The following is a 20,999-nucleotide window of genomic DNA, read 5'->3' as shown; positions in this document are numbered from 1 at the left end:
ATGTGATGGTGCTGAATCAGCTAGTGATGATAAGATCATAGTTGGAACTGGAGGATTAAGAATAAAAAAAATTCAATGTAACTGTCACACGGCCCTGGTGTTACCCATCACTCAGGTTATAGCGCGTGTCACGTCGTCCACACTTATCATAATTAAACCATATGGTGTGTGTAACTTTGAACAATTTCCACCAAGAACAGAGGTGTCCATAAAGTCACAAGACCATGGACGATCAAAGCTCCAATGAACGACGGCCGAAACTATAACGATCCATACGACAAAAGATTTGGTGTAGCCAAATTAATAATTTTACCACAGCAACTTCTGTAAATAGCCAAAGCTATCCACATATAAAACTTTACCACCATTCAGTAAATACTAAATACCCTGCATCATCACTTTAATCCGCAACTATTTTTATCTAAACAGTAACTAAAGCATAATTAAGCATCTATTCACTATTTGGAACGCATAATTAGGGGTCTTCTATTCAGATAGAATCTGTGGGAAAGCAATTGGAAGCAGAGTCAACAAGCTATTAAGTATTAAGTAAGAATTAGGCATCTATCTGGATTTTGGGAGCAGGGGAATATTCATAAGCTCTGAGTCAGAAGATTAGGTCAAGATGCTCCATCCTATTGATAAGGTTAAGACTTACAGTACCCAGATCACAACGAAAGTCAGATTCCGAATAATTTTTACTATATTAGCAACAATGAAGTGAGCATAAGATTCTAGATTCCCTTTGAATGGAAACAAATTCTATTACAAGTGGTAGATTCCCTTTGAATGGAAACAAATTCTATTACAAGTGGTAGAAAGGATTGGAGGTGATATACAAAGTACAGGTTTTTCGTTTCTCCTATATGCCGGCTGAATTGTACACCTCATTTTGACTCAAAGATAACAGAAATACAGATGGATGAAAAGAAAAAATTGTAACAATAACAAATAAAAAGCAGATATACAATTTGGTATGGGATAGTCAATGGAACGATTTAGAAACCCACCATATTAGTTGACATTGATTCGTAGTCTCTTTTCTCATCTAGCATGCTAACAGATGGTATTCCTGTTAAAAAGAAATAAGAAAGGTGTGATTTTGACACAACTTTTTATCCCAGCCCCACATTACTATTGTCGGTCTTTGTTAGGACTTTTATATTAGTCGGGAAAAGCTAAAACGATTCCTTTCGGACAAGAGAGTGTGATAAAATAAGAGAGAGTGTGTCCTTTGCTCATTCATGTTAATTTTAACCATTATTTTTTTTTTTCAATTGTTCAATCTAAATACAACAAAACAAGAGAGTGTGATAAAATAAGAAATGATGTATGAAAACAATTTTCCTTTTTTTTTTCAGTGCTGAGGAAAAAGACAAGAGAAGTAATGAAATACAATTGCATATAAAGAAAAAAGGGACCCCATTTCAACTACGATCTGCAAATTATAATTAGTGTTTGAGAGAGAGAACGATACGACACCAAAAAATAGTACTAATTATAAATCAAATCAAGTAGTAAATATAAAGGCTTAATTACCAAAATGTCCTCGGAACTAGCACAAAAGTATCACTTTATCCCTCGTCGTCTTTGCACTTGTATCAATCACAGTACCCCTATCCTATCAACTTCGTTTGTTGACTATCACCTTTTGCTCCAGGATATCAACATGATAGGAAGAGGATCATCTCGCGATCCTCTTTGTGCGAGTTCTATGCATTCATTTTTCATCGTGCGGTTAATTTTTTAAGAATTAAATTTATTTTGAGTCTTAGTGTTCGGAGTCTATGGATCATTTAATCTGGACCGCTGATTGGTGTGCAAGTTAAATCAAGGGCATTAGTCGTGTGTCATGGGCTAGAAAAATGAATTAATGGAGACTGTTGTACTTAATTTGTACGTGACACACCCCGTCCCGAAAGAGGGCATGCTGGCCGTCACGTGAGAGTGACGTAACCATTTGCACAGTAAGGAAGCTTTAAGATACAATTTATAAGTTGATACACCCGAAGGTGAGTCCTAATTTTGTCCAATCTGTCAGAACACCGTCGAATTCCTCGTAGTCACCACACTTTTGTGATTCCTGAACCTGGAGGGGCGCAAAACCAAAATTGAGTGGGTCAGTAAAACAATTCTTTTCCAAATCCAAACATTTCTCAAAACGTTGTAACCCCTCTCCGTAAAACCTGTATACTTTCCCAGAAATGTAAAATATAAATATACATATTGTTTGTACCATACTTGACCAATCCCGAAACTACCGAGCACCGGCCAACGCTATACTGTCAAGGACCCAGAAGAGTTCCCCTCCGACCAGGAGGCCAATCACTACTCGACACGTGTCAAGATTAGAAGCCAATCAGAGCGCAGCACGTGTCAACATCAAGAACCAATCATAACATGACACATGTCAATGTGACAAAGCTACAAGTTTTTCTATAAATAGGGGTCATTCCCCCACAATATTGCCTAATGCCATTTTGTGTTAAATCATTCACAAGAACTCACTAAATTGAGAGCTTGATCCTTTGTACTTGTGTAAGCCCTTCACTACTAATAAGAACTCCTCTACTCCGTGGACGTAGCCAATCTGGGTGAACCACGTACATCCTGTGTTTGCTTCTCTGTCTCTATTCATTTACGTACTTATCCTCACTAGTGACTGAAGCAACCAAGCAACCAAGCGAAGGTCACAAAACCTGACACTTTCTGTTGTACCAAAGTCTTCGCTGATTTTGTGCATCAACATTTGGCGCCGTCTGTGGGAAACGACACTTATTCCTACTTTCTTCAGCTGTGTCAAGCTGGTTTCTATCATTCGTACACTTTCTTTTGATCAGGCATCCCTCTCCAGCATGGGAAGCGAAGGAAGCCACAGCACACAGAATGACACCCCCCTTGCACATAGTGCGAAACAACGAAAGAAGGAAGGAAAACGAGTTCTTCTTCAAGCTAAAGTCGATGAGTTGGAAGCTCAGAACAACAAGATAGCAATGAGGAATGAGGTCCTCCAGGAGCAATATGAGAAGCTCTTCGAGACACTCCACGAAGCTAGGCAAGCTCAGACACGCGAGCTTGTTGCCCCCGTGGAAGTCAACCATCAACTGGGTGCCCTCCAACATGGAGGGTCACATGCATTCGACATAGATATCCCTGATAGGGAACAGATTACCCCTCGACTTGATAATCAACATGAGGCTTCTCTTAACCCAGTTGCTTCGACCCGAACCATGAGAAGTGGAGGGAGACACCTCTTTGCTGAAGGGGCAGAAGGATCGAAAGCCGTCTTTCGCGATTGTCGGGATTTCCTGAAGCAACGTCGAGAGAATTCCATCCATATAAGCTCAAAGATTAATGACCCAAGGATTTCTGAGAGACTCGGTCCCCTGCCACGGCCCAAGCTGGCCACCAATTTGGGGAAGGGGCAACAAGTCCCAGAGAGACATGAGGGTACAGGGGACTCAGAGGTGTTCCGACAGACATACCCTGGAAGCCAGTACAGCGAGTCCAGGGAAAAATCACATGCCCTTGATCAAACCTTCCTAATTCCAAGAGGAGATGGAGATTTAAGAAAGAAAGCTCCAGTGACACATAACTCCGCTCAGGACCCCCTTGTCCTACAACTTCTTGAGGAAGTAAACAAGTTGAAGGCTGAACGTCAGGCTGAAATACCTGACTGGAACCAACCCAGGCCTGGCCCTCTTACAAGGAGGATCCTCAACACCCCCCTTCAAGCAAAGACAAAGCAAAAGCTTGGCTTGCAACTTTATACTGGAAAAGAGGACCCGATTGAGCACCTTAACCTCTTTGAATCCACCATGGCATACCGGATGCACACCGACGAAGAGCGATGTCTTCTCTTCCCCTCCACCCTCTCTAGTGGAGCTCTAAATTGGTATTGTCGTCTTACACCTGAGACGGTAGACTCATTTGAGGAATTGAGGAAACTATTTGTTTCCCAACACATTTTCCAAACCGATCGCTTGCACTCTGCAGATGACTTGTACACTATCCGCCAGAAGCCAGACGAGTCATTACGTATGTATGTTGGCCGCTTCAGCCATGAATACTCCCGGTGTGCCGAGGCAGACGACAAGACTGCCCTCAAAGCCTTCATGGCAGGCCTACGTGATTGTTTCTTTAAATACATGATCAATGCCAATACTTGGAAGACTTACTCTGAGGTGATGGCGCAGGCTTATAACCATGCCTCCGCCGAGGCAAAGACATATCAGGAGAAACCCCCTACAACCATCCTTTATCAACAAGTGGGAGGTGGAAGCCAGACTCACCTAAATGAGAAGACCTCGACTTTCCAAACAGCAGTGGCACCTCCCCATGCCTTGCATAATGCTTCACCGAATCAACAGACATATCAATTTCAAGGCAAGAGGAAGGATTTCCATCCTCACCACTCTACTTTCAGTAAAAAGAGTAAGGGACACTATCCCGATAACCAAGGGTATCGCCACAATAGCGCTCGCCCCCAGGCAGTCAATGCAGTGGGTCAAACCCGCGTCAAGGGTATCGCCACAATAGCGAGGTTTTAGCCTGCCATACTTAAGGTGTCTTACGCCTGCCGAGGCGGAAATCGTCCTTCGGGAAATACATGAGGGAGTCTGTGGAGATCATGCTGGATCTCGGTCCCTAGCACACAAGACTTTTCGCCAAGGATATTACTGGCCAACACTCCACCAGGATGCCATCAAAGTATCCCGCTCATGTGACAAATGTCAACGATATGCAACTATTCCTCATTCCCCTCCAGAGCCTCTTACTCCTATGATCAGCCCTTGGCCCTTCGCCCAGTGGGGACTTGATTTGATCGGCCCAATGCCGGCAGGGAAGGGCAAAGTCTGTTACGCAGTCGTTGCAGTGGACTACTTCACAAAGTGGGCCGAAGTAGAACCCTTGGCAACCATTACTGAGGCAAAGATAGAAGACTTCGTGTGGAAGAACATCCTTTGTAGATTCGGCATTCCCAATGCGATAGTCACTGACAATGGGCGACAGTTTGACAACAAGAAGTTCAGGTTGTTCTGCTCTAAGTTCAACATCAACTTATGCTTTGCCTCTCCAGCTCATCCCCAGTCTAATGGACAAGTTGAGGCCATCAACAAAATAATCAAGCGCACTTTGAAAACTAGCTTGGACAAAGCTAAAGGCTGTTGGCCAGAATTTGTACCCCAAGTTCTTTGGTCATATCGCACTTCATATCGGACTTCAACAGGAGAAACTCCATTCTCACTTGCCTTTGGCACAGAGGCGGTTGTCCCTGTTGAGCTCGAGCAAGCAACATTCCGAGTCCAGAACTACATTCAAAGTGAAAATGACAAACAACTCACCCTCAACTTGGATTTAGTCGAGGAACACAGAAACCAAGCTCACTTGAGGAATGTCGCCTACAAGCGGCGCATCTCCAACTATTATGACTCTAGGGTCAAGCCTCGTTCTTTCAAAATAGGAGACTGGGTCTTAAAGAAAAGATTACTCTGCGACAGAGTCCCGAGTGAAGGCACACTTAGTCCAAACTGGGATGGACCGTATGAGTCATTGGCATCAGTCGCCCTGGCTCTTACACACTTAGAAGCTCTGATGGCAAGACCCTTGGCCATCCATGGAACGCTGATCACTTGAAGTACTACTACAAATAGACTCACGATGTACAAGTGTTGAGCTATAGCCGTTCGGCATCCTATGTAATGAAGGCCATTTGGCAATGAATTCAATAAAGAGGTAATTTAGCCAACTCAGCCCTCACTCTTTTACATTCATAGCAAGCGATGCCAGAACCCTTCTCAATCAGAAAGCAATCCGTCTTCCACAGTCACTACAAAACAAGCAAATGAAGACCGTGTCAAGCGCCAAAAAAAAAAAAAAAAAAAAAAAAAAAACAGCTTCATCCAAAAAGCTTCACCCGAAAAGCTTCACCTCCAAAGCTTCACCCACAAAGCTTCACCTAAAAAGCTTCACCCAAAAAGCTTCACCCGAAAAGCTTCACCTCCAAAGCTTCACCCACAAAGCTTCACCTAAAAAGCTTCACCCACAAAGCTTCACCTAAAAAGCTTCACCCAACAAGCTTCACCCGAAAAGCTTCACCTCCAAAGCTTCACCCACAAAGCTTCACCTAAAAAGCTTCACCCACAAAGCTTCACCCAAAAAAAAAAAACTTCACCCGAAAAGCTTCACTTAAAAAAGCTTCACCTACAAAGCTTCACCATCAAAGCTTCACCTCAAAAGCTTCATCTACAAAGCTTCATCTACAAAGCTTCACCATCAAAGCTTCACCTAGAAAGCCTCATCTACAAAGCTTCATCTACAAAGCTTCACCATCAAAGCTTCACCTAGAAAGCTTCATCTACAAAGCTTCACCTACAAAGCTTCAACACCAAAGCTTCACCTACAAAGCTTCAACACAAAACCTTGCTCCAAATAAACAAATTTTGTTCACAAAACCCAAGATGCCCTTGAACTTGTACAAAAACACTTGGGTAAACATAAACATTTTTTGTTTTACACCCACAAGGGCCCAAAATTTTCCTTCTTATTTATTCACTTATATATGTTCCCAAACATATTATAATAGATCCAACAACAAGCCAAAGTCCCAAGTTTCATAATGGACAAAAGTACAAGCAATTCATCAATAATGAAGGTGCTACAAAAATTGGAATCTGCCCCAAAATAGAAATCCAACCCAAGAGACTTTTTCTCTCTCTCCCTCTTCCGCCTCCTTTCATCTATCAAATTTCTGCAACCTCTGCTCTTCTCCAATGGAGCTGAATTTTGGACACCCTATAGTTCTTGAGCATATGAACAACTTTCAAGAAGGAACCATTTCTGTTTGAGCGACGGAAATTAAAGTGTTGAAGCTCCAAACATGATAGTCGGCTTCTTGCAGATTTCGAAGCTGTTGTGATGTTTCGAAGATCTGGAAATATTTAACCGTTAGTTCATCCTGAATTTTTGATATGTTATGAAAGAGTCGATGAGGAACAACTTCAATGAAGAAAGCATACCGATCTGAACAAGAGAAAATGGAGTTTCGAAGCTCACAACAAATCTGACGGGTTGACAGAAAAATAATAACCAGTCATTCATCATACCTGGATTTCTGGAGTTATACTGCTCCGAGGGATCTCAAATTTGGATATGTTGTAGTTCACGAGCTGAGGAACAACTTCAATGAAGAAAGCATACCGATCTGAACAAGAGAAAATGGAGTTTCGAAGCTCACAACAAATCTGACGGGTTGACAGAAAAATAATAACCAGTCATTCATCATACCTGGATTTCTGGAGTCATACTGCTCCGAGGGATCTCAAATTTGGATATGTTGTAGTTCACAAGCTGAGGAACAACTTCAATGAAGAAAGCATGCTGATCTGAGCAAGAGAAAATAGAGTTTCAAAGCTCACAACAAATCTGACGGGTTGACAGACAAATGATAAACAGTCACTCATCATACCTGGATTTCTGGAGTTATACTGCTCCGAGGGACCTCAAATTTGGATATGTTGTAGTTCACAAGTTAGGGAACAACTTCGATGAAGAAAGTATGTTGATCTGAACAAGAGAAAATGGAGTTTCGAAGCTCACAACAAGTCTGACGGATTAACAGAACATTGATGAACAGTTACTCATCATACTTGAATTTCTGAAGTTGTACTACTCCGATGGATCTCAAATTTGGATATGTTGTAGTTCACAAGATAAGGAAAAACTTTCATGAAGACGACTTTGCAATCTGAGCTATAGAGAAAGGTGTTATCTTGCATCCACTCAGGCTGATTAGTGGAAACGAAAAGCAATTCCACCAAAGAAAAGATGAAAAAGAGAGAAAAGCTACTAATTGCACTTGATCTTGTCTAGTCAATAGCATGCAGCATCAAACACACAAAAGTTGGAAATATTTTTAGATAAAGCATATACGAATGTGTGACATCGAAACAAGAATTCGTTACTTTGACAAATTAGTAACACGCGAGACACCTCATTCGGCAACTCTCTTTGCCTGAAGACTTGGGGGACTCCCACCATATGCTACTGCACCTTGATACTCGGCAGTCTCACAACCACTCAGTGACTTGGATTTTTCAAGTCTCCAACCAAGAAGTTTTCCTCACTCAGGAAATTAAGGGAACACTACCTCAAACTACATGCTTCACTCACAAAGCTTCAACAATACAGGTTTCAACAAAAGCAAAAATTCAAAGAACTTTATGAAGAAGGCTTTGGTGTATTTAACACAATATGTTGAAATGAAGCAAAGCTTATTTATTAATATTTTCGATAAGCCACAAATATGTACATATACATGAGTCAAAATAAACAAACAAAATGGAGCATTCACAAAGGTTGCTTAGGGGAAGTCTCAGCAGTCGGTAGAGCCCCAGAAAGAGAAAGCACCGGAGGGTGGTTATCCGGAGCCTCAGTACTTGACAAAACCCCAGAAGGAGGAGGCATTGGAGGTTCATCATTTGAAGCTTCATTACCAGGTACAACCCTAGAGGACGAAGGCAATAAATGCCTTTGGAACAAACCCACAAACCGCTGATGATCAAGTAAAACCTTACCATCAGATTCCTTCATCTGGTCAAGCTTCCTCTTCATGTTTGTAGCATAGTCATGGGCGAGCCGGTGCAACTGCTTATTCTCATGCTTGAGCCCTCTAATCTCCTGTTTGAGACTCATCACTTCAGCAGCCAATGATTCAACTTGGCGGGTTCTAGCAAATAGGCGTTGGGCCATATTAGACACAGAACCTGCACACTGAACACTAAGAGCCAGAGAGTCCTTAACAGCCAACTCATCAGACCGTTTGGAAAGTAGTCTGTTATCTTTGGGAGTGAGAAGGTTCCTGGCCACCACTGCAGCGGTCATATCATTCTTCATCACAGAATCCCCAACGGTAAGAGGACCAGTAGGGGATATGAAGGATGGGCGCCATATGTTGTCTGGAGAAGGCGTGGCTGTCTCTTCTCCAAGGTTCAAGTCAAAACGACGGTCGGAGGGTCCAGACATTTTCAAATGTGTTGAAGAGGGAAGAGGTCAGACAAATCAAGATCTTAGAAGTGCAAGAAATGAGCTTCTACTGGTAGAGATTCAAGTGTGCTGTGGAACTTAATGCCAGCCTCTATAAAAATCTGCACTCGGCGGAGCTTCAGAAATCGAAGAGGCGTTTGCTTTCTCAAAAGCTGGGCTGCTCAGAGACCACGAGGGCCGATCTCAGAAATCGAAGAAGCACCTGCTTTTTCAGCCTCGTCAGCACCTGTCACATGCACACTCAGCTTTGCGGAAATTACGGGCAATCTGTCGAAGATTTCTGGTGAAGTAGAAAGCACGTGAATCTTACTGTTCAATCACCGCTCTCCATATGCACCATCAACTCCTCGAGTACCACATATAACTTTGTCAAAGATCTCTGACAAAGTTTAGGCACGAGAATTTTGAAGTTCCAGCTACCCTACTATTACCCATAAGGGTAAAGGAACAGCACCACTGCTTGACAACTGGAAAGTCCCTATGTGTGTCGACCTCTGTGTTTTGCGGCAAGACAGGTTGGCAAGAACGTCCAACCTTTACTCACATTCGAGAAAAGACTCCCAACATAATTACTTTCTCAAAAACCGGAGTAGCACCGCTTTCCGAATCTCGAGAGTCAGATCCTCGACGGGATTGCTTGTTCGAAAACCGAAGAGGCACAACTCTCAGAACTTCGAGAGCCAGATTTCCTTAGATAAAGCTTGTCTGTGATCTTCACATGTAACATCAGCTTTCCAGATACCACATACCACTTTTTCAAAGTGCTCTAACAAAATTAAAACACGTGAAGCTGGCAGCTCCCACTACATTGCTGTGACCAAGAAGGGTAAAGGAATAGCATTACTACTTGTTATTGGGAAATCCCTATATACATTGACCTCCCTCCTCAACGGACAGGCAAACCTGCAAAAATGCTCAACCCTTTCTCGTATTCGAAAAGGCACCCTCAACATAACCTCTCGAAATACTCAGCTTTATTTCCCCCCGATCATACCTCAGCAAATAAGCCACACCAAGAACAAGAGTATCTCATATCATCAGGGTCGAAAGCAAGAGTATCCCATATCATGCTTTCTCCCTATCTTTGTCTTTGTCCTTGTCCACACCTGCAGGACAAGGAGAAAGAGAGCAGTCAGTCGGAACCTGAAATCAAACCTCCAATTTGGAACTGACTGCCTGGAGCCTTTGCCTGGTTGCTTACTTAGCATTGCTCTCGAGTACTCATCCTCAACTGCTGTCAAGGTCACGAATTCCACCGGCAAATACCTCATGACAGTTGATCAGATATTGGCTCTTTACACTGAAGCTGCCAAGCGTGGATGAGTCACTATGAAGGAATGTTCTGAAGGACCATTTAAATGCAAAGGTTGCACACCACTTCTGCCATGCAAAAGATTGAAGCAGAAGGTTCAACGGTGAGCTGAAACAGATCACTACAGCACGACACCTTTCCATACCACATTCATTATTCCGTCAACAGCAAAAGTATCCCATATCATCAAGGTCGAACGTACTCTAGATTTGATGGACTTGTTTTGACCCTCAAATTTTTGAGTCGGCCTTATACTCTGAAGGGCACCAGAAAACCCTCCAGCACAGTTCAAGAATAAGCCTGTGGAAAGTTACTTCTTCAAAAGCAAAAGTATCTCATATCATCTCTTATCCATTTGCTTCTCCTTATCCTGGCAGTTGAATGAGAGACAAGGAGAATGAGAACAATCAACCGGAAGCCGAAGTCAAACCTCTGATCCTGGGTTGCTTACTTGGAAGTTTGACTGCTTACCTTGTCTGTCACCTCTTTCGGCAGATCTCCTAACTCGGCGACTTGGGGGACTCCTACTATAGGGTTTGTATCACACTTGACTAAGCCCGAAACTACAACTAAGCTTCAAGTGAAATTGATACATTACCTTGTGCGTCAACATCAGCTAAATACACCATTCCCGGATGGAGGAAAAGTACTTCCAGAGAAGGGCAGATGAAGATCAGACCACACTTCGGTACTTAGAAGTTTCGTGATTACTCAAGGGATTGGATCTTGCAAGTCCCCAACCGAGGAGTTTCCCTCACTCGGGAACTTAGGGGAGCACTGTTTGTACCATACTTGACCAATCCCGAAACTACCGAGCACCGGCCAACGCTATACTGTCAAGGACCCAGAAGAGTTCCCCTCCGACCAGGAGGCCAATCACTACTCGACACGTGTCAAGATTAGAAGCCAATCAGAGCGCAGCATGTGTCAACATCAAGAACCAATCATAACATGACACATGTTAATGTGACAAAGCTACAAGTTTTTCTATAAATAGGGGTCATTCCCCCACAATATTGCCTAATGCCATTTTGTGTTAAATCATTCACAAGAACTCACTAAATTGAGAGCTTGATCCTTTGTACTTGTGTAAGCCCTTCACTACTAATAAGAACTCCTCTACTCCGTGGACGTAGCCAATCTGGGTGAACCACGTACATCCTGTGTTTGCTTCTCTGTCTCTATTCATTTACGTACTTATCCTCACTAGTGACTGAAGCAACCAAGCAACCAAGCGAAGGTCACAAAACCTGACACTTTCTGTTGTACCAAAGTCTTCGCTGATTTTGTGCATCAACACATATATATTCTCAATACTTCAATTCATTAACTCAACATTTTTTTCTTTATCAATCATGCCATGCCATGTCTGATTCAACAGTTAAGTATGGATGCATCAACAATAATCATATCAGGTGCAAGAAAGTAATCAACCGGAGGCCCTCTAATAGCCCTGTACGGTTGAACCTAGAGCTCAAAATCTATCACTCTCACTCTGCCGGAGTCACCTCTGTGACCTGTACGGCCTTCTGCACATAAGTTACGCTCTAGTGCTTTCTCATCAATCATCCGTGCACATAATCTAAGGTCACCCACCAGTCGAAATCTCACTAACACTCTTCGACTGGCCCGTCGCACCCACTCTGCGTGGACTGTGCGACCAGCATCTACTTGGATCCAAGGCGAGCGTGCGATGCGGTGAATACTATAAGCACTAAACTATGGTGCAGGATTTGAGCTCAATATATATCAACATCATCATAACAATATTTAAATACTCACCTGATACTCACCTGTGCGTCCGCCGCACCAATTCATACATATGCATCATATATCAATTCATATCATTTCATGCATGGCAATTCGATTCACGTTTTTCATATAATTCTATATACTTTTCGCATACTTCTATGCATGGCATTTCCACTAATATATCTCATATACTTTTATACATTTTCATTTAAAGCATAATTTCATGCATTTTCAATTTCTGGGAAAACGGCAAGTATATATGTATACGGAAAACAAAACTGCCCACTCACCTGGAGTTCACCCTACAACTCCCTAGCACAATACGCCAAGGCGTCATGACGATCGGCGCCTAAAACAATAATCAATTCCAACCTTAGAATTCATATCGATAGAATATATAACTTATATAAAATACGTCACTACGTAGTTCGATCCGGAAGATCCACCACTCAGATTTTAAATCCATAACATCCAGAGGTCCACAATATATCTCTAGGATAACCTCCTAAAATTTCATTACCATCCAACGGTCGGATCTCCGTCAATTAACAAAACTAGGTGACGGTTAACATTCTATATTATGGACTTACAACTCCAATTTCGGAAGATCCGCAAATCGGATTCCCAATCCGTAAGTTCCAATAATCCTCAAATATTACGTATTACAACATATCAAAGTTTGGTGACGATCCAACGGTCGGATCGTCAATTCATATTTTCACCTAAATGCAAAAACTATAAAACGTTATTTGAACACCTAACCAACAATCCTTAATAACTTTCTCATACGGTGCTCAATTTGGGTATATGAATATACCACAGTGATCTACTCGACGTCACGGACGTCGACATATTTTTAAAATAATGTTTTACTGTAGCACGCGCCCCCACGCGCCAAGGAAGGCACGGGTCCACGCGCCCCCACGAGCACCTTCTTCTTCCTTGGGTCGCCGGACTGGTTTTTCCGGCGGCCGTTTTCTGGGCAGTTTTTCAAATTGCCATAACTTTGTCATTTCTCAACGAAATCAAGTGATTCAAAAACGAAAGTTGTAGCCCTTGAAGAGACAAAGATAATGGTACCTTGCAAAACACCTAGTTCGCCGTGGTTTGGCCGGAAACTTCCTCGAAAGCCTCGGAGGTCGCCGGAAACTGGGTAAGATTCAAATGAGTATAACTTCTTCAATACTCAACGAAATTGAGTGAAACAAAAAGGAAAGTTGTAGTACTTGACTAGACGAAGAGATTGATACCTACCTAGACTCCTAACTCGCCGGGGATTCGCCGGAAAAAGCCTCGAAAGCTCCGGCCAAACTTTGAACTTGTCGATCTCCGTGTTCTTACGTCCAAAAACTTCCAACGAAGCACTCCGAGCTTCCTTGGGACCTCACTAAGCTCACTATGAGCTTGGATTGTCCTAAAAATCAACCAACAAACTCGGACCTCGAGTTTTCAACGCGAAAACGAAGGATTCCTTACCTGAAAATGGTGTCTACGTGATCGTGGAGGTTCCAGCAGTTCGATGGTGGTCTTAACTCCGTCGTTGGTGGAAGTTTAAGGTTGTTTTGTGGTTGGTTTGGTTCGAACGGAGAAGAAGAGTGACAGAGAGAGTGAGAGAGTCGTGAGGGAAGAGAGAGAGAGACAGCATGCAGAAAATAGGGAGAGGATTGAGGGGTGTGGGGATCCCACGTGGTCCTTTTCCAATCCCCAACTCCAAACCACAAAATTTTAACCTAAAAATCTAAGTTCCATCCTTATTAAATTCCATTTTATTTTCAAAACTTAGGAACCTAGATAATTATCAACTTGAGCTTCACATACTTAGTATTTCTTAAGGGCAATTTCGTCCATTCACAGCCACGAATGTAATATTTTGGAACGGGCTGTGACAGCCTCAAGAAAGTCAGGTACTCATTTCACAATCTCAAACAACATATCTTCCAAGGTCTGGATAGTTCTCTTTGACTGCCCATCTGTTTGGGGATGATAGGCGGTGTTGTAGAGTAATCTCGATCCCAAAGCTTCTTGAAAAGCTACCCAGAACTTCGAAGTGAATCTGGGATCCCGGTCAGAAATGATACTAACTGGGACTCCGTGGTACCTAACCACTTCAGAGACGAACCATTCAACCAACTGATTCAACGAGTAATTCTCACGAACGGGTATGAAGTGCACTGACTTGGTAAGTCGATCAACTACTACCCAGATACCATCGTAACCATTTCGAGTACGAGGTAACTTGTACACGAAATCCATTGTAATATCTTCCTATTTCCACTGAGGTATCGGAAGTGGTTGCAGCAATCCAAACGGCTTTTTCCTTTCTGCCTTAACTTGCTGGCAAATTGCACAACGACTAACATACTCTGCAATCTCTTTTTTCATACCTGGCCAATAATAGAAATGTCGGATTGTATGATACATCTTGGTGCTCCCTGGATGCATCGCATAAGCAAAGATATGCACTTCATCCAATATGTCTTTCTTTAATTCCTCAACATTCGGTACAAACATCCGATCACCTTACATAAGCATGCCGTCAGAATCTCTAATCTAGAGGTCCTTCTTTCTCCCGTCTGACACTGCCTGTATCAATTCCTGAGATTCTGTATCGTTCCTCTGGGCTTTGAGAACACGATCCAACAGAACCGGTCTAACATGAAAACTGGCAATTAGGCCCCCCGACGACCCTCTTTCAATGCTACTCCAGTGGATCTTAAGTCAATCAAAAGAGGAATGTGGCTAGCATAAAGAGCATTAAGTTGGCCATGAGACTTCCTACTAAGAACATCAGCTACTGAATTGGCACGACCTGGGTGATACTCAATGGTGTAGTCATAATCACTGAGTAACTCTACCCACCTCCGCTACCGGAGATTGAGGTTCGGCTGATTGAAGATGTACTTAAGGCTCTTATGATCAGTGAAGATCTTACACTTTTCCCCATAAAGATAGTGCCTCCAAATTTTCAAAGCAAAGATGATCGCTGCCAATTCGAGGTCGTGAGTAGGATAGTTCTTCTCATGGGGCTTTAATTGTCGCGATGCATAAGCAATCATTTTATCATGCTGCATTAACACACAACCAAGACCATTCAGAGACGCATCACTGTAGATCTCGAAGTTCCCACCATCATCGGGCAGTGCTAAGACAGGTGTATGAGTGAGAAGATACTTCAACTGCTGGAAACTCTGTTCACATTCACTCCTCCACACAAAATGAACGTCTTTTCTGGTCAATTTTGTCAGAGGTAGTGCTATGGTTGAAAAGTTTTTCACAAAGCGTCGCTAATAACCAGCAAGACCAAGAAAGCTTCGAACTTCCGTAACTGTCCGAGGCTATTCCCAATTTTCCACAGCTGCTATTTTCTGAGGATCCACAAGCACACCCTGAGCTGATACCACGTGCCCTAAAAATGACACTTGATCCAGCCAAAACTGACATTTACTGAACTTAGCATACAACCGATTTGCCCTTAGCGTCTTTAGAACTAAACGCAGATGCCTGGCATGATCAGTTTCATTCTTAGAATACACCAAAATGTCATCTATGAAAACAATGACGAACCTGTCGAGATATGGATGGAATACTCGATTCATCAGGTTCATGAAAGCTGCTGGTGCATTAGTCAAACCAAATGGCATCACTAGGAACTTATAATGACCGTATCGAGTTCTGAAAGCTATATTCGGAACGTCGTCGCTTCTAATCTTCAATTGGTAGTAACCAGACCTCAGATCAATCTTCGAGAATACACAAGCACCTTTGAGCTGATCAAATAGGTCATCAATACGAGGTAACGGATAACAGTTTTTAATCGTCACCCGATTCAACTGCCTGTAATCGATGCATAACCTCATGGTTCCATCTTTCTTCCGTACAAATAGAACTGGAGCTCCCCACGGGGAAGTGCTTGGCTGAATGAAACCCTTATCAACCAACTCTTGCAACTGGGTTTTAAGTTCTCTCAACTCTGCAAGAGCCATACGGTAAGGTGTAAGAGAAATAGGATTAGTACCTGGAAGTAGATCGATGGTGAACTCCACTTCACGATCTGGGGGTAAGCCAGGTAATTCCTCGGGAAAAACATCGGGAAAGTGTCTAACTACTCCGACGTCTTCCACAGATGCAACAGTCTCCTTTGCTAGCACAACATGAGCTAAGTAACCTTGACAACCTTTACTCAATAGTCATCTCGCCCTCATGGCAATGATAACTCCATGCTTTAAACCACCATGCTCACCGATAAACGTGACATTAGGCATGCCCGGTCGGTGAAAAGTAACAACTTTCTCATAACAGTCCAACCTGGCATGATTGCAGTGTAACCAATCCATGCCTAAGATAACGTCAAAATCAACGATATCCAAAGGAACAAGATTAGCCGGCATGACTACATCTTCGACAAGGATGAGACATCCTTGATACTCCCAACTAACATAACAGATTTCACCCCTAGGCATCGAGAACTCCAACTCATAGTCGAGTGAAGTAGGATGTGGTTGAGTCGTTTGAGCAAACTTATGGGAAATAACTGAATGTGTAGCACCAGAATCAATTAAAACTTTAGCAAAATAGCCAAGAACATTCAACGTACCCATGATCAAGTCCGGATTAGCCTGAGCATCCTGAAGGGTGATGTTGTTAACTCTTCCCTGAACTTGCTGTCTGCCTCCACGACCTCTGTTTGCTTGAACCTGATTACCTCGGCCCTGATTACCTCGGCCCTGCTGGGGTGGAATTGCATGTCTGCCTGAATCTCCACTGCTAGACGCTACGTCTAGGTTCTGATACTGCCCTCCAGTATACATTTGTGCTCCGCCATCTTGATACGGCGTATAATCTCCCTGGAACTGTGGATAACCTCCATGAGTCTGCTGATAGCCTCCTTAAGTCTGCTGATAGCCTCCCTGGTAGTAGGGAACCTCAGGTGTATACTGGTATGGTCCTCTCTGATTCGGAACTACGCCCCCTGGTAGTGAAAGGCTCCACCGTGGCCTAACTGCTGACGGTTACCAGGTGCTAGAAGCTGCTGTAGAGGGACTGCCGGTGGTAGAACAGGCTGATTATTCTGATTCTGAGGACAATTATAAGCCATATGCCCTGTTTGTCCGCAAGTGAAACATCCTCTACTTCCCCTCTTACACTCGCCATAGTGACGGGTGTTACACCTACGACAAAACTGAACACCTGAACTGCTGGAGTTTCCTTGATTCTGAAAACGAGAACTACCAGTGGACATGCCTCCTCTCTAAGGTGTACCAGAGTTAGAACCCCCGCTCGAGGATCCAGAGCTATTTCCACTATTTTTAAAATTCTGAGCCCTTCTCGGGCCAAGAGATGATCGCCCCCTGTTATTGTACCTCTGGACATTCCCGCCAACACCCTCATTCTCATCATCAGGAGCATTATCCGAATCTTCAATCCGAAGCAAGACCTCGAAGAACTTCTGGTAAGTAGCACAATGACTAGCAGTTGCTATATTGCGCCATTTCTTGCAAGTTCCCCTCTTAAACAAACGAAGCATCTCCCGGGGATTAGCAGCAGTCTCGAGGCAATAACGGGATAAGTCAGTAAACCTTCGATGATACTCAGTGGCTGACATATCGCCCTGCCTCAGGTCTATGAACTCATTCTTTTTACTATCCACATACTCGGGAGGAATAAATCTGGCCTTAAATAACTGTTTGAAAACATCCCAATTTGCAACATCCGCATCAGATAAGGATTTCTTCTGAAGATCCCACCAAGATTCTGCTCCCAATCGAAAGAACCAAGTCGCGGTCTCTACCCATCTCTCTAGGGAAAGATTACCCTGCCTGTGCATAACTCGAAAAGTCTTATCCATATGATCGAACCATATCTCTGACTTTTCCGGTCCCTCATTACCATAGAAATCGTTAATCTTCAGGCGTGATACAATATCCAAAGTATTCTTCGGGGTAGGACGGAGTGAAGACTGAATAACAGCGGCGATAACCTCACCAAATTGCCCAAGGTCTGGAAAGTTATTCTCCGCTGGAGAACGTGGCTCTCTACGAGATGGCATGGTTCTGACATAAGAAAACAAGCGTTAAAACACATTAGGAAGTGCAGGACTGTTTAAACCTATGCTCTGATACCAAGCTGACACACCCCGACCTGGAAAGGTTAAAGCATACTGGCCGTCACCGTGAGGTGACGTAACCATAAGAGTAAGTGGTGCAAAAAGTGAATAAAATTAAAACTAATTAGAACTAAACAGTGAAAGAATGTGCAATTCGTGGGTTGAACCCACTACAATTATTCATAGCGTAATAGACAGTGAGACTACGAAAGAGTAGTCAAGGCAACCAAAGTACACTTATTACATAGTAGTGATAAGTTCATACGTCTAAACAGAAGGAAATATCAGAACTGCCGTGATTCCTCGAGTGCCACAATGAGTACAACTATCTAGGTCCTGGAGGGGCGAAAAACAAAGTTGAGTGGGTCAGCAAAACAATGCTTATATGAAAACCTTTATCTTTGAATATACTAACCCTAGCCGTAAAACAAGTATAGTTTCCTCAAAACATACTACGTAAGTATGAAATCCAGTATATCAGCCATATAACCAGAAATATGCCAAGTAAATGATGTATTATATGCCACAATAATAATCACGTGATAATCAATATAACTAAGTGCTCATCCATCTAAGCTGACACACAAGTTCGAATATATGGTTTTTGACACGAACAGGACTGGGTGTAATCAATATGCTCTAGTATTACGATCACGTGAAACTGGTGCAAAAGCACATCATATACAAGTCGGATCGCCTAATGCAATCTACCTGACAAGACTGGCACCTAAACTTGGATCCAAGGTGAGCAAACGGTGCGGATGTGAACATACACGTGAAGGACTGGCCCTGGCCCTGGGGCGAGTACTAACACCGGGTGCAGCAAGATGAGCATGTACACAAGCACGTATGAATGCCATGACAGTAATATCACAACCATATAGCAGCATTTATCACAATTTATATCACAATAATGATACTAGGCAAAATAGGCGTAAAAGTAACATAAATATGCATTTATGGAAACTATAAATATATATAGGTATAAAACAACTGCCCACTCATAAGTACGTCGCTGGGTCGTAGCCCCCGAGCCTAGCTTGGCCTCGAAAATCCTCGGAATAAGTTTCCCCTATATGTGAAATAACTAAATAACATTAATTAAAGCACATAACGGAAACCTAAATAAAACGCCAATAGTTTGCTCAAACCTAAGGTGTAAATATATGAAATCGATCTACTCGACGACACGAACGCGCACGTACCAACCATGCACCGGCCGGAGTCCGGACGCGCACTCACGCGCCGCCTAAAGGTTCGGTCCACGCACGCCCATGCGCACCCGCGAGTACACTGTACTCGCCTTCTTCGCGAAAATCTGCAGTTTTGAAGATTTTTGGGCCAACTTCCAGAGCCCATAACAAGCTCGATTCTCAACCAAATTCACTTATACAAAAGCCAAATTAAAGCTAGGAATGTGATCTACCGATCTCAATTTACAGAAAGTTCGAATATAGTCCGTGTTGTTCAAAAATTTGGTCTGAAAGTGGCCAAACGACCACGGCTGAAATTTTCCAGAAAACTAAAATTTTCTTCCTAACTTCCAGAGTTCATTTCTAACTTATTACTTAACCAAACTCAATGATTCAAAAGCCATTTTGAAGTTAGCAATGTAGAGAACAAGTTTGTACCTAGAAGAAGTCCAGTTGTGGTCGAGGTTGACCAGAAAAATGGTTTGAAAATGACTAAATGGCCACGGTTCTTGAACGAAAAACTTTGGGTTCTCCTTCTTCTCGAGTTTCTGGGTAAAACCACACATTCAAAACACAAACAAAAGATCAATAACAACCCATAGAAGTGAAATGAAGGTTCTAAGGGTTTCTTAAGGCTTACCTTAGCCATGCATGGCTTGAAAACCGTAGTATCGAACTCGCCGAGTCGGACCTTCCGAGTTTGTGAGTTAAAACTCGTCAACACTAGATTTCAAGGACATGGTTGTGATCGTGGGACTAAGATGATCACAATGGTGTAATTTGTTTTTCACGTTTGTGAGTTTTTGTGTGTTTTCTGGTTGTTGCAGAGAGGAAGAATAAGAAGAATGTGGCGTGGGAGAGGGAGAAGAGAGAGAGAGTGAGGTTTTGAAATTTGCTTTGCTTTTTCTGATAGAGGGGGACAGAATATAAGGAAAAGATGGGATACGATAGCTGAAAGTGGAGTGATGCAGAGAGTGCACGGGATGAGTTTAAAATGAATCCAAGGGATAGCTTTTCAGATTTCCTACAGTAAAAGGAAATCGAAATCTATCCGAAGTAGATATTTTTACACTTTAAAATTTTACGCATACCCGTACTAGTGTGTACAATTTAAATACGATAGCGAGAAATAAAATGGAAAGCAATAAGAATAAGTCCACGTCACTTGCCAATAAGGCATAATCGTCAATACACATACTCGGGGAGAAATTACATAAGAAAATTAGGGACGGGTCGTCACATCAAGGATTGGAGATTGTCCCAATTCCCCAGGTTACAATTATCAGTCTATGTCAGGGTCCCAATTCCGTATCGCATCCCTTCACACTTGCCTCGGATGGGAATTAGCTAAAACGTTGTTGGATGTTAGGAGGTATATTAGAACCACTTCGGAATTTCATTGCTTTGGAAGAACAATTTTCAATTCAGAACGCAGAAGAAGTTCTTGCAGTAATGTGTATATATATATATATATATATATATATATATATATATATATATATATATATATATATAGTTCAATACTTACAGTTATCAACAAAATTAATTTTCATTTCATCAGAAATTAAGAAGAAGAGATGAACCTTATTCAACG

The 20,999-nt window shown here is 42.6% G+C and overlaps 3 long non-coding RNA genes across 4 annotated transcripts; 1 reads left to right on the top strand and 2 right to left on the bottom strand.

Moving 5' to 3' along the window:
- Positions 1-6,243: 6,243 nt before the first annotated feature.
- LOC126608997 (uncharacterized) lies at positions 6,244-8,005 on the bottom strand. Its single transcript, XR_007618061.1, has 5 exons — positions 7,469-8,005; positions 7,288-7,385; positions 7,107-7,204; positions 6,373-6,931; positions 6,244-6,288 (listed from the first exon to the last, which is right to left on the bottom strand). It is a non-coding gene; the product is annotated as an uncharacterized LOC126608997 (long non-coding RNA).
- A 5,178-nt stretch (positions 8,006-13,183) lies between these two features.
- On the top strand, positions 13,184-13,459 carry LOC126609011 (uncharacterized). Its single transcript, XR_007618069.1, has 2 exons — positions 13,184-13,262; positions 13,368-13,459. It is a non-coding gene; the product is annotated as an uncharacterized LOC126609011 (long non-coding RNA).
- Positions 13,460-19,215: 5,756 nt separating this feature from the next.
- LOC126609040 (uncharacterized) lies at positions 19,216-20,140 on the bottom strand. 2 transcript variants are annotated; one of them, XR_007618083.1, is made up of 3 exons: positions 20,046-20,140; positions 19,844-19,953; positions 19,216-19,284 (listed from the first exon to the last, which is right to left on the bottom strand). It is a non-coding gene; the product is annotated as an uncharacterized LOC126609040 (long non-coding RNA). The 2 variants fall into 2 exon arrangements; XR_007618081.1 differs by lacking the exon at positions 19,216-19,284 and adding an exon at positions 19,494-19,530.
- Positions 20,141-20,999: the final 859 nt, after the last annotated feature.

The sequence above is a fragment of the Malus sylvestris genome, chromosome 2 (assembly GCF_916048215.2).
Source record: "Malus sylvestris chromosome 2, drMalSylv7.2, whole genome shotgun sequence".
Lineage (NCBI taxonomy): Eukaryota > Viridiplantae > Streptophyta > Magnoliopsida > Rosales > Rosaceae > Malus > Malus sylvestris.
The sequence above is the reverse complement of the archived record's forward strand: the minus strand, read 5'-3'. Positions and strand labels throughout refer to the sequence as shown.